The 15,145-nt window shown below is 41.7% G+C and overlaps 1 pseudogene; it reads right to left on the reverse strand.

Moving 5' to 3' along the window:
• Positions 1 to 7,073: 7,073 nt before the first annotated feature.
• LOC112442450 (uncharacterized) lies at positions 7,074 to 7,224 on the reverse strand (annotated as a pseudogene).
• Between the last annotated feature and the right edge of the window lie 7,921 nt (positions 7,225 to 15,145).

Below are 15,145 nucleotides of genomic sequence, written 5' to 3' on the forward strand. Positions count from 1 at the left end.
AAGGAGGGCTTTGAGCTAGATTATCTTCAAGGCCCCAGCAGCTCAAAGAAACCTCAAGATTAACTGTGTTCCTGCCTGCCAGCCAGATATCACTCTGAACAAACGCTTTCGCTCTGCGTAATGTCTGTTTCCCCAGACACATCATGGAAGATATTTTCTACCTGAAGTTACAATCTCACCACTTACCTACCCCAATATCATTTAAGGGCTCCTCCTTCTGCTTTGAAGTTCAAAGAAAGAGAAGACTCTGCTTAATGAGAATGGCCCCTTTGAAATGTTCCCTCTGCAGCTGCAAGCTGGCGGATCCTGCACTGTTCAAAGGCAAGAAGGCTATTGTGATGCAGATGTGCTCCAAGCTGCGTCGGCAGCAAGAACATTTCCATGGGTCTTTACTGTATTTCTTCTATTATTCATAGAACACAATGTAAATGAAGCCATAAATTTCACCCCCCCACACACTAGATGTAGAAAGAAGATAATGGAAATTGTGAATTATGAATGAATCACTGTTATTGTAATTCCTTAAGGATTCTGATGGAGATGATTAAATTCTCGCAAAGACACCGATTCGAAACTTTTATGCCGGAGTACTTAGTCATGCTGCTTGGAATTTCACAAGGAATGGCGTAGAGATGATCTTGCTTTTGCATTTACCTGCCAAATCTTCTCATAGATAATCTGCCTAGGCTTGGACCTTATTAAAGATGAAGATTTCATTCCTGCAGGAGGGAAAAGTGTTGCAAAATTACACATATCTTCCCACTAGTCAGACATATTGCTTGGGATCCTAAACACATAACAGGTGAAACCTTTAACCCTGAGTTCTTGGAATTTATTTTTTCTTTTAGAAAACAAAATAATTAGGAGTCCCTATCCTTCTTTAAAAACTGATCCAGCAACCTAATAAAGTCAAGGATGCAGATTTTTTTTTCCCCTCTTTTAAATTTGTTTTGATGACAGGAATTCTGGTCAGCAATTATTCTCTCAACCCTGGTACACAATTCTTCTCAATAACGACAGTGGACCATGAGATTCAGAAGCCGTTCTGGTTTTGATAATGATAGAAAGTGATTAGAAGTACTTCACTGGGCTGAGACAAAGCCTCTGGAAAATTTCAACCTTAATCCACTTTAGTCTTGTGCCAGGCTTTTAGAAGGTTATAGTCCCCAAAATGAGATTTGAGATGATATTTAACAGTTCAAGTGTCATTCTGGAAGGAGTTCTCTTTTGCAGAACTCCAAAATAGATTTTTGACATTTTTATGCTACCGAATATGTATGAATTGATAAAGATATAGGCACATGCAAGCTTCTGTTCAGTAGTTGCTTTCAAGTCTCAAACACAAAATAGTTTAAAATGTAGAATATATGTGATTACGCAGGGTGTAAAAGGTACCACTGGAGAGTCTTCATAAAAGTTTCTACTATTCACCAAAATGTAGTAGATGCAAAATGAACTAGGAGTTCTTAGGCAGCCAAGAACCCTTCCCTGATCCTCAATATCCTTATTTGCAAAATGAAAAATTTGGATTAGATGATGTCTAAGGTATTTTCCAGCTTTAACTTTCTCACTTCTTGAATAGAAAGCAAATTCAGTTCAGTTCAGTTCAGTTCAGTCACTCATTCATGTCCAACTCTTTGCAACCCCATGAGTTGCAGCCAGGCCTCCCTGTCCATCACCAACTCCCGGAGTTCACCCAAACCCATGTCCATCAAGTCGGTGATGCCATCCAGCCATCTCATCCTCTGCCATCCCCTTCTCCTCCTGCCCCCAATCCCTCCCAGCATCAGAGTCTTTTCCAATGAGTCAACTCAATTGAGATGCAAATATTCTTACTTTACTGGGCCTAGGCTAGAAGGTATATAAAAAGCTAGGACTCTAACCTCTATCATGAGGCCTTGGGAGTGTCCTGAAAGTCTTGAAAGGGTGTTGTCTATATAGAGCCAAGTTTGAGATCACAAATAAGGTCACTGGAGCTACTAGCCAAGAGGAGTCTTTGCCAGTTGCCAGAGGTGTGGTCAAGGCTTCCCTGGTAGCTTAGGGGTAGAGAACACTCCTGCCAACGCAGGAGACATGGATTCATACCTGGGTTGGGAAGAACTGGAGAAGGAAATGACAACCCACTCCAGTATTCTTGTCTGGAGAATCCCATGGACAGAGGAACCTAGTGGGCTACAGTCCATGGGCTGGCAAAAGAGTCAGACATGACTTAACAACTGAACAACAACAATTGTGTGTGAAGTCCCTGGCACATATTGGATTTTACATGTGTGTGTGTGTGTGTGCTTGTGTGCTTAGTTGCTCAGTCATGCCCGACTCTGCAACCCCATTCACTTATATTCACATATACATGTGTGTGTGGGTATATACGTATATAGATATAACTACTCCAATATTCTTGCCTGGAGAATTCCATGGACAGAGGAGCCTGGTGGGCTACATTCCTTGGGGTCACAAAGAGTCAGACATGACTGAGCAACTAACACACACACACACACATACATTATATATATATATATATATATATATATATATATATATATATATATATACACACACACACACCTGAATAACTGAATCACTTTGCTGTACACCTGAGAAAATGTAAATGAACTACACTTCAATTTTTAAAAAAACAAAAGATTAAAATTAACATTTGTGAGGAATTTAATGATAAAAAATTAACAAGTTAAAATTATTTACTGATGCACTAATTTCACTTTTAAAGAACTGACCTTATAGCAATGATAAAACAGAAGAAGAAAAGTCAGTCACAGGGTGAAAAGCAATGTATCATTGTGATGAGCAGTATGGCCTCTAGGAATTCCAGAGCAAGGTTGCCTGTTCTGCCATGGCTCAGTTCAGTTCAGTCACTCAGTTGCGTCCAACTCTTTGAAACCCCATGGACCACAGCACACCAGGTCTCCCTGTCCATCACCAACTCCTGGAGTTTACCCAAACTCATGTCCATTGAGTCAGTGATGCCATCCAACCATCTAATACTCTGTCACCCCTTCTGCTCCTGCCTTCAATCTTTCCCAGCATCAGGGTCTTTTCAAATGAGTCAACTCTTCATATCAGGTGGCCAAAATATTGGAGTTTCAGCTTCAGTATCAGTCCTTCCAATGAACACCCAGGACTGATCTCCTTTAGGATGGACTGGTTGGGTCTCCTTGCAGTCCAAGGGACTCTCAAGAGTCTTCTCCAACACCACAGTTTCAAAAGCATCAATTTTCCGGCACTCACATTTCTTTATAGTCCAAATCTCACATCCACACATGACTACTGGAAAAACCATAGCCTTGACTAGATAGACCTTTGCTGACAAAGTAATGTCTCTGCTTTTTAATATGCTGTCTAGGTTGGTCATAGTTTTCCTGCCAAGGAGTAAGTGTCTTTTAGTTTCATGGCTGCAATCACCATTTGCAGTGATTTTGGAGCTTAAAAAAAAGAACTCAGCCACTGTTTCCACTGTTTCCCCATCTATTTCCCATGAAGTGATGGGACCGGGTACCATGATCTTAGTTTTCTGAATGTTGAGCTTTAAGCCAACTTTTTCACTCTCCTCTTTCACTTTCATCAGGAGGCTTTTTAGTTCCTCTTCACTTTCTGCCATAAGGGTGGTGTCATTTGCATATCTGAGGTTATTGGTATTTCTCCTGACAATCTTGATTCCAGCTTGTGTTTCTTCCAGCCCAGCGTTTCTCATAATGTACTCTGCATATAAGTTAAATAAGCAGGGTGACAATATACAGTCTTGACGTACTCCTTTTCCTATTTGGAACCAGTCTGTTGTTCCATGTCCAGTTCTAACTGGTGCTTCCTGACCTGCATACAGGTTTCTCAAGAGGCAGGTCAGGTGGTCTGGTAGTACCATCTCTTTCAGAATTTTCCAGTTTATTGTGATCCGCACAGTCAAAGGCTTTGGCATAGTCAATAGAGCAGAAATAGATGTTTTTCTTGGAGAAGGCGATGGCACCCCACTCCAGTACTCTTGCCTGGAAAATCCCATGGACGGAGGAGCCTGGTAGGCTGCAGTCCATGAGGTCGCGAGGAGTTGGACACAACTGAGCGACTTCACTTTCACTTTTCACTTTCATGCATTGGAGAAGGAAATGGCAACCCACTCCAGTGTTCTTGCCTGGAGAATCCCAGGGACGGGGAAGCCTGGTGGGCTGCCATCTGTGGGGTCGCACAGAGTCGGACACGACTGAAACGACTTAGCAGCAGCAGCAGCAGATGTTTTTCTGGAACTCTATTGCTTTTTCCATGATCCAATGTATGTTAGCGATTTGATCTCTGGTTCCTCTGCTTTTTCTAAATCCAGCGTGAACGTCTGGAAGTTCAGAGTACATGTATTGCTGAAGCCTGGCTTGGAGAATTTTGAGCATTGCTTTACTAGCATATGAGATGCAATTGTGCAGTAGTTTGAGCATTCTTTGGCATTGCCTTTCTTTGGGATTGGAATGAAAACTGACCTTTTCCAGTCCTATCGCCACTGCTGAGTTTTGCGGACATATTGAGTGCAGCACTTTCACGGCATCATCTTTCAGGATTTGAAATAGCTCAACTGGAATTCCATCACCTCGACTAGTTTTGTTCATAGTGATGCTTCCTAAGGCCAGCTTGACTTCACATTCCAGGATGTCTGGCTCTAGGGGAGTGATCACATCATTGTGATTATCTGGATCGTGAAGATATTTTTTGTACAGTTCTTCTGTGTATCCTTGCCACCTCTTCTTGATATCTTCTGCTTCTGTTAGGTCCATAGTCTTTCCCATTCTATTGTTTTCCTCTATTTCTTTGCACTGATCACTGAGGAAGGCTTTCTTATCTCTCCTTGCTATTTTTTGGAACTCTGCATTCAAATGGGTGTATCTTTTCTTTTTCCTTTGCCTTTCACTTCTCTTCTTTTCACAGCTATTTGTAAGGCCTCCTCAGACAGCCATTTTGCTTTTTTGCATTTCTTTTTCTTGTGGATGGTTTTGATCCCTGTCTCCTGTACAATGTCACAAACCACCATCCATAGTTCATCAGGCACTCTGTCTATCAAATCTAGCCCCTTAAATCTATTTCTCACTTCTACTGTATAATGGTAAGCGATTTGATTTAGGTCATACCTGAATGTTCTGGTACTTTCTAAATGTTGCACCATCACATGTTCTCTAAGCCCATGACCACTCTTCTAGATTCAGAGCTCTGTTGCCTGTGTCAATAGATGCCTGAGTTTCTCATCACTGAGTCCCAGGAAGAAATTTTATTTTTACATATGAAAACAGCCATATCAGGTCAACTCACACAATAGTTATACTTCAGTTCATTTCAGTTGCTCAGTCGTGTCTAACTCTTTGCAGCCCCATGGACTGCAGCACACCAGGCTTCCCTGCCCATCACCAACTCCCAGAGCTTACTCAAACTCATGTCCATTGAGTTTGTGATGCCATCCAACCATTTCATCCTCTGTCATCCCCTTCTCCTCCTGCCTTCAATCTTTCCCCGCATCAGGGTCTTTTCAAATGAGTCAGTTCTTTATATCAGGCAGCCAAAGTATTGCAGCTTCAGCTTCAGCATCAGTACTTCCAATGAATATTCAGGACTGATCTCCTTTAGGATTGACTGGTTGGATATCCTTGCCGTACAAGGAACTCTCAAGAGTCTTCTCCAACACTACAGTTCAAAAGCATCAATTTTTTGGTGCTTAGCTTTCTTTATGGTCCAACTCTTACATCCATACATGACTACTGGAAAAACCATAGCTTTGACTAGATGGAGCTTTGTTGGCAAAGTAATGCCTCTGCTTTTTAATATGTTGTCTAGGATCGTCATAGATTTTCTTCCAAGGAGCAAGCATCTTTTAATTTTATGGCTGCAGACACCATTGCAGTGATTTTGGAGCCCCCAAAATAAAATCTGTCACTGTTTTCATTGTTTCCCCATCTATTTGCCATGAAGTGATAGGACCAGATGCCATGATCTTTGTTTTTTGAATGTTGAGATTTAAGCCAACTTTTTCACTCAACTCTTTCACTTTCATCAAGAGGCTCTTCAGTTCCTTTTTACCTTCTGCCATAAGGGTGGTGTCATCTGCATATCTGAGGTGATTGATATTTCTCCCGACAATCTTGATTCCAGCTTGTGCTTCATCCAGCCCAGCGTTTCTCATGATGTACTCTGCATATAAGTTAAATAAGCCGGGTGACAATATACAGCCTTGATGTACTCCTTTCCCAATTTGGAACCAGTCTGCTGTTCCATGTCCAGTTCTGTTGCTTCTTGACCTGCATACAGATTTCCCCAGAGGCAGGTCAGGTGGTCTGGTAGTCCTATCTCTTGAAGAATTTTCCACAGTTTGTTATGATCCACACAGTCAAAGGCTTTGGTGTAGTCAGTAAAGCAGAAGTAGATGTTTTTCTGGAACTCTCTAGCTTTTTCTATCATCCAGTGGAAGTGGATGTTGGCAATTTGATCTCTGGTTCCTTTGCCTTTTCTAAATCCAGCTTGAACATCTTCAAGTTCTTGGTTCACGTACCATTGAAGACTTAGTGGAGAATTTTGAGAGTTACTTTGCTGGCCTCTGAGATCAGTGCAATTGTGCGGTAGTTTGAACATTCTTTGACTGTATTTAATAATATATAGTATTATTATATATTATATAATAAATATATGGTTATATTTATTATCTATAGTTAATGCATATGGTTAACATAAATATATGGTTATATTTATAATAGATATATTGTTATATTTCTAATAGATATATGATTATATTTAATAAATATCAAAAAAGACAAATCAATTATTTCTCATCAGGCAGATAATACTTCTCACTCAGGAGTATTAGCATCACAGATACAGCCCATATTCATTCTTCTTCTATTTCAATACAATAACACTAGGAGACAAATGCCAATGATTCATCCCTTAAAACATAACAGGTAGGGGACTTCCCTGGTGGCCCAGTGGCTAAGACTCTGGTAATCCCAATACAGGGGACCTGGGTTTGATCCCTAGTCAAAGAACTAGATCCCATATGCCACAGCTAATAGTTTACACGTGGCAATTAAAAAAAAATAAAACAGGTCCCGCATGCTGCAAGACTTCGAGTGTCACAACTAACACCCAATACAGCCAAACAAATAAAGTAATTAATAAAATTCACCTTGGTGAGGTTTATTTTAAAAAAGAAAGCTATACTTGATCTTAGCTAAAAGGCCAAGAAATGATGAATCTAGAGTCTATTATACAGATGGAAGTAAGTCAGAAAGATAAAAACAAATATCATACATTAACACATATATATGGAATCTAGAAAGATGGTACTAGCTTCAGGACAGCAACGGCAATGCAGACATAGAGAACAGAGTTGTGAACACATTCGGGGAAGGAGACAGTGGGACTAATAGAGAAAGTAACATTGAAACATGCACATTACCATATGTAAAATAGATAGCCAGTGGGAATTTGCTGTATGACACAGGAGTGCTAAGCCAGTGCTCTGTGACTACCTAGAGCGATGGGTGGGAGGTGGGAGGAAGGTTCAAGAGGGAAGGAACATATGTATGTCTATGGCTGATTCACAGTGATGTATGGCAGAAACCAACACAATCTTGCAAGGCAATTATCCTCAAATTAAAAATAGATACATTTTTTTAAAAAGCTAGGTAGAAATCCTTTTGTGCCCTCATTGCTCACTCATGGTGTTAGGTCATACTTCCATAGCAACTGCTGTTTCTCTTATCATTGCTTGATTCACACTTGTAATTACCTGCCCAAATTCTGTCTTTCCCTGTGATGTTAAGCTCTGACTTCGCAGGGATTGTGTCAGTGTGATTCACCATTCCATGCTTAGTTCCATAGTGCCTGGCACACAGCTAGCATTTCATAAATATCTATGGAATGAAAAAGTGAATGAATAAATAAAGCCAACTCATAGGACTGCTTTCAAGCACCCTGGAGAGAGATACTCCTCTTTGGAAAGACAGACTCTCACAAAGAAGGAAGTGTAAAAGATTTTGTGGGCCTCAAAATGATCTGCCTGCTGGCCTGCTGTGATTACCAAATTTTCTGCACAGATTCACCTCTCCGGATTCACACACATCATCCCCAAGTAGCTCCTGTTAAGTAGTTCTTACTTAAGTGGCATATTTAGGCCATATCAGAAGAGAAAGTAGTTGACAAGAATGAACTGAACATTCTGAGGTTACAGGAGCATATGGGATTTAGGCTTGGGAATAACTACTTCAATTAAAATGATTCTTTCCAAGTACAATTTGCAAAATGTAATTTTTATGTCTGACTCTCCCCGAAAATCTTTCACCTTTTTATGACATTTCCATAATTACTTTTGGAGAGAAAAGTTTCTTTTTCTAAAAGCTATGGGTTTCTGAAATATCAATGATTCCTTCCTCAGTCCCACAGTTCCTCAATTAAGATAAAGCAAAGGTTCAGTTTATACAGAAGCCTGGATGGGCCCGTCGGTGGTTTATGAACCACATAAGGTATTAAAAAAAGGAAGGGACAAGAAAGAGGTTCCCAAGTATTGACTGCCCCTCAAAATGATCTCAGACTTTTTTGTATATTTCCAAGTCTCTTCTTTGTTGTTGTTATTGTTCAATTGCTAAGTCATGTCCGACTCTCTGTAACACCACGGACTGCAGCACACCAGGCTCCCCTGTTGTCCACTGTCTCTGGTAGTTTGCTCAGATTCATGTCCATTGAGAGAGTGATGCCATCCAACCATCTCACCCTCTGCCACCCCCTTCTCCTCCTGCCCTCAATCTTTCCCAGCATCAGGGTCTTTTCCAATGAATCAACTCTTCGCATCAGGTGGCCAAAGTATTGGAGCTTCAGCATCAGTCCTTCCAATGAATATTCAGGGTTGATTTCCTTTAGGATTCTCCCTAGAGATTTCAAATCATAGGTCTGGGATGGAACTCAGGCATCTGCATCATAACAGCCCCCACATGATGTCATAGGTCAGACATTTAGAGTCCCACTAAACTCCTTTCAAGCTTTGACATTCTAAGCATCTCAGTCTTTTCATCAGCCAAGGAGCACCCTTCCCAGCAGCCCCTGCTTCATAAGGGGACCATCAAAGGGCAAGAGCTCTGCCCCTACAGTGTTCTGATTGGTGGTTCTCACCAGTGAGAACAGCAGCCATTGTTTACTGAGTCTCTACTTAGCCAGGCTCTCAACACATGGCAAGGGAGCGAAGGGCTTATCCAACATGACCTTAATTCCTGCAGCAACTCTCCCAAGTAGGTCTAATAGCCTCCCTTTCACAAATGAGGCAATCAAATGTTTCGGGAGGCTAAGAAGATTGTCAAAGATTCTTGATTTTGAAGTGATGGAAGTAGGATTGGAACTCAAAGCTGTCTAATTCTACAAGTAGGTTGAACCACTGCACTAGCCCATCTGTCATGACAAAGGTCAAAGGCTCCCCATGTAGACAGAGGGACTGGAGACAGGGCTTCACTGGTGGCTCAGAGGGTAAAGAATCTGTCTGCAATGCAAGAGACTCAGGTTCGACCCCTGAGTCAGGCAGATCCCCTGGAGAAGAGAATGGCTACTCACTCCAGTATTCTTGCCTAGAGAATTCCATTCCAGGACAGAAGAGCCTGTGGGCTACAGTCCATGTGTATGTATATATACCACATTTTCTTTATCCATTCATTTGCTGATGGACATTTAGGTTGCTTTCATGTCTTAGCTATTATAAATAGTACTTCAATGAACATTGGGGTGCATGTATCTTTTCGAATCAGAGTTTTCATCTTTTCCAGATATGCTCTAAGGATATACACTAGGTCATATGGTAACTCTATTTTTAGTTTTTTCAGGAACCTCCATACTGCTCTTCCAAGTAAACTTTCTAATGTACAATGGATTTCAATTTTTTCCCACTGTAAAAAGTCAGACATGACTGAGCACAGGAGACAAAGAGTGTGGCATTCCCCACTCATGTGCAAAGAGACTCTAATAGAGCCAGTTCTCTACAGCTTTGAAGAGGAGAGATAAAACAATAACAAACTCTGTAAAATTACATTCTGCCTGAATCTGCATGTTTGCCAAATTCTACAAGGCCAAAATCTACGGAAATATTTTGTTTAACTGTCAAAGAGGTAGGTAAAGAACAAACAAGAATAAAATGATTTGCTCAACACCCAGTGCTATAATGAACTTACAAACGCTGTGCAGGCTGTACATGTAAATATCTACTGCCAAGGCTTTGGGCAAGCGTGTAGCTGATGTTTTCATTCTGGATTCTTAAATAAATACTCCATAATTATTATTTACATATTATTTAAATGTAAATAATTTCATATGGTTAGCATTTTAAGAGATTGAGGTATTTGTGAAATATCTACCCATTTCTTAAAAACTGCCATATTAAGAGAGGCCAGATGCATGCATAAATCAGCCAACAATGATGGGACACTAAGAGATAAATGTCTATGGGTCACCTCAAGTTACCAACAGGGAAATTCTATCAATCTAATGGACTTGATAAAGGACAGAAACGGTATGGACCTAACAGAAGCAGAAGATATTAAGAAGAGGTGGCAAGAATACACAGAAGAACTGTACAAAAAAGATCTTCATGACACAGGTAATCACGATGGTGTGATCACTCACCTAGAGCCAGACAGCCTGGAATGTGAAGTCAAGTGGGCCTTAGGAAGCATCACTATCAACAAAGCTAGTGGAGGTGATGGCATTCCAGTGGAGCTATTTCAAATCCTGAAAGATGATGTTGTGAAAAGTGCTGCACTCAATATGCCAGCAAATTTGGAAAACTCAGCAGTGGCCACAGGACTGGAAAAGGTCAGTTTTCATTCCAATCCCAAAGAAAGGCAATGCCAAAGAATGATCAAACTACTGCACAATTGCACTCATCTCATATGCTAATAAAGTAATGCTCAAAATTCTCCAAGCCAGGCTTCAGCATTATGTGAAGCGTGAACTTCCTGATGTTCAAGCTGGTTTTAGAAAAGGCAGAAGAACCAGAGATCAAATTGCCAACATCCGCTGGATCATGGAAAAAGCAAGAGACTTCCAGAAAAACATCTATTTCTGCTTTATTGACTATGCCAAACAAAGCCTTTGACTGTGTAGATCACAATAAACTATGGAAATTCTGAAAGAGATGGGAATAACAGACCACCTGACCTGCCTCTTGAGAAACCTGTATGCAGATCAAGAAACAACAGTTAGAACTGGACATGGAACAACAGACTGGTTCCAAATAGGAAAGGGAGTATGTCAAGGCTGTATATTATCACCCTGCTTATTTAACTTATATGCAGAGTACATCATGAGAAACGCTGGGCTGGATGAAGCACAAGCTGGAATCAAGATTGCCGGGAGAAATATCAATCACCTCAGATATGCAGATGATACCACCCTTATGGCAGAAAGTGAAGAGGAACTCAAAAGCCTCTTGATGAAAGTGAAAGTGGAGAGTGAAAAAGTTGGCTTAAAGCTCAACATTCAGAAAATGAAGATCATGGCATCTGGTCCCATCACTTCATGGGAAATAGATGGGGAAACAGTGGAAACAGTGTCAGACTTTATTTTTGGGGGCTCCAAAATTGCTGCAGATGGTGACTGCAGTCATTAAACTAAAAGACGCTTACTCCTTGGAAGGAAAGTTATGACCAATCTAGATAGCATATAGAAAAGAAGAGACATTACTTTGCCAACAAAGGTCTGTCTAGTCAAGGCTATGGTTTTTCCTGTGGTCATGTATGGATGTGAGAGTTGGACTGTGAAGAAGGCTGAGCACCGAAGAATTGATGCTTCTGAACTGTGGTGTTAGAGAAGACTCTTGAGAGTCCCTTGGACTGCAAAGAGATCCAACCAGTCCATTCTGAAGGAGATCAGCCCTGGGTGTTCTTTGGAAGGAATGATGCTAAAGCTGAAACTCCAGTACTTTGGCCACCTCATGCGAAGAGCTGACTCATTGGAAAAGACTCTGATTCTGGGAGGGATTGGGGGCAAGAGGAGAAGGGGACGACAGAGGATGAGATGGCTGGATGGCATCACCGACTCGACGGACGTGAGTCTGAGTGAACTCTGGGAGTTGGTGATGGACAGGGAGGCCTGGCATGCTACGATTCATGGGCTCGCGAAGAGTCAGACACGACTGAGCGCCTGAACTGAACTGAACTGAACTGAACCATGGTACATCCAGATCATGTTATTCATGCTAAGAGAAACTAATCTACTCCTATGTCCACGGTGCCTTATTCTCACTGGACCCTCCTCTAATAGGCCAAGCTCCTTCCTGCCTGGGGGCCTTTGCCCATGCTATTCCCTGCAGCTGGAACGATCTCCCTAGAGAATTCTGCAGGTTTGCCTGATCTACCTTTCAGATGTCTGCTCAAATCATTCTTCTGATGACTCCACCGACTCCAGCTTAGTAGGTCCCTCAGTTACATACCCTCTAAGCCCCTGGACCTGTCTCTTAGTAGCCCTTATCACAATTGAAAGAGTAACTTCTGTAATTAGTTCATGTCTGTCTCCTCTACAAAACTCTAAGCTCCCTGAGAGCAGAACCAATTGTGTATCTATCAAGACCAGTTATATATTCTTCAAAGCCAGGCAAAATGAAAACATTGGCCTTTTTGTTTCAAAATTACTAAAAATTTCAAGACAGCATCAATAGAACATTAAACCAAGCATGGGACCTTATAAGCATATGGCTCCCAGGGCAATGGAATAAGTCTCACACCCATAAAACTGGCTCTGGTCTTTAGGTTTCCCACTGCATACCTGCTCCATAGCAGGTGTCCAACAAATATTTGTGTGTCTAGAAGTAGATAAAGTGCAGAAATTCTCTGACATTCTCTTCTTCCTTGGTCCATCTATCTCCCATCCCTTCAAGTCAAGAAACACGATTCCTGCTACAGTCACTCCTTTGCAACCAGCTTTGCACAGCTTCTTTTAAAGGTTAGAAACTTTCCCAGCAGTCTCATCTGGAGCCCCTAAGATTGAGATTTCTCAGAAGCTGCAGCTGAGAAATGTATTTTTATGTTTCCTTAAAGGAGGCTCCAGTGCATCCTTCAGTGAACTGTTCTTGAAGAGGAGGGAAAAATCAATGCTTTCAGATAGCATTACGTTGCCCTGAATAATCCTGAAGCTGCCCATGACTTACTGGAGAGGGTATAATTGAAGTGAGGATAAACTGCACACCATTTCAAAGTCTACTAAATTGAAACCGTTCTTTTTGTTGACACATGCTTGGGAAGCTGTAGATAATGTGATTTAAAATAAATACACTGGCCCAGTATACTTATATAATTGAAATAAATATGGGATCACCCATAGAGTCCACAGGCAGTTGGGTACATTAACCCCTTGTGTACTGGGTGAGAAGCCACCTGCATGAGCAGGAAGACGTGGCCCTGAGTATGAAGAGGGCACGCAGTCTCAGATGAGATGGATACTTTCAAATGTTGAGTTTTCAGAGCGTTTCTGTAGAAAAAGCCTGCCAGATAATGAATCCTTTCTTGATTCTCCCACCATGCAATTCTGTTGAGTCAATATTAAGGACTCCTGAAGTCCAAGGGCTACAGTTGCAGTAGATTTTAAAAAGAAAGAGAGAGAGAGAGAGAGCGCAAAGAATTCGTTTTCCTTCCTCTGATGGCTCCCAGGGAACAATAAAGAGCAAAACTCCAAAACTGCACTAAAATGGTTTCACCATGGCTCTTTTGAGCAATCTGAATGTGCAATTTCTTAGTCAGAATGTACCTGAACACCCAAAGGGGTATGTATCTAGCAGCTAAGTTTCCATCAGAGACACAGAGCCACCATGAGAGAAAAGACAGATTTGTTATAGGATTTAGGCCATCAGTGATCCAGGAGCCAGTTAGTCATTGGTGAAGGTCTGTGCCCTGTGTCTAGTCCTGAAGTTAGCAGGGTTAGACATTGCAAAAGGAAGATAATCATGACATGAGGGTGAACAAGGCCAAAACGGACCAGAAGAACATTCTGGAATCACAAGGAGTCATGGGAATAGGTGTCTAGCTCTCGTGGGCACCCACATTGGTCTCTCACCACTTCCAAGCCTACTAGCATCATTGATACAGCTGACCTGCTGGAGAGCCCTACACGAGCCTGATGGAGAATTCAGAGAAGCTGAGAGAGGAGCTGCCAGGAGCAGGAGGAGGCATTGCTCCCCATCCCCCCACCCCCGCCCTGTATGCTGGTCCATGGCCACAGTGTGATCATCGGACCAGAGACCTCCAATGTGAGCTGCAGCAGAATCTGAGCCTCCCACCACCCTCCATAGAAACAAGGTGGTGGCAGCATCTCCACCTTCCAAACCTTACCCGGGCTTCTCTCATAGCCAGTTCTGGATTAACCAGAACCACACAAGGAAAGGAATTTGGAAAAATTCAAGGAAAAGAGTTCTGGGAAATGTAGCTTCAACTTAGGTAATGTGATACAAATCCCTGGGGGACAACAATCAGCAGACCCAAACGCATGTCTGAGATCCTTTGAACAATCTTTGAATGTGTAACTTTCCAGTTAGAATGCACCCTAACCCCCCAAGGGAGTGCGACTGCAATTGGATACAGTTCTAGGTTTGGGTAAAACTGGGGTGTGCGTATGGCAGTGGTCTCAGCTGGGCATAATTTTTTCCCCAAGGGGTATTTGGTGACTCTGAACATATTTTTGGATGTCACAGCTAGGAGTGTGTTATGGGCATCTAGTAAATACAGATCAGAGATGCCACTGAACATCCCACAACGCACAGTATAGTCACCCACAGCAAAGAAATGTGCAGACCAAAATCTCACAAGAGCTGGAGCCAACCAACAAGCCCAGATATGATCTCTTAGGGTCCTCGAAGCTTCCAAGAAAAGCAGCAAAAGATATTATATATCATTTTAAAACTCCATACTTCCAACTAGAAGTAAGAGCATCATACTGATAAAAGAAATGAGGTAGATCAATCTGTATTGATTACTATGTATCCGTATGGTTACTGATGTGAAAAAAGCAAATCATACAATAAATAAAATGCATGGTACAATGCCTTTTTGTCAATGGGAAACACACAGATTTCAATTTATTTTCTCCCAGAAACAAATCCTGAGAGGTTTCAAGTTCAAGTTGTTTATTTGGGAGAGGATCCCAG

The sequence above is a fragment of the Bos taurus genome, chromosome 18 (assembly GCF_002263795.3).
Source record: "Bos taurus isolate L1 Dominette 01449 registration number 42190680 breed Hereford chromosome 18, ARS-UCD2.0, whole genome shotgun sequence".
Classification (NCBI taxonomy): domain Eukaryota; kingdom Metazoa; phylum Chordata; class Mammalia; order Artiodactyla; family Bovidae; genus Bos; species Bos taurus.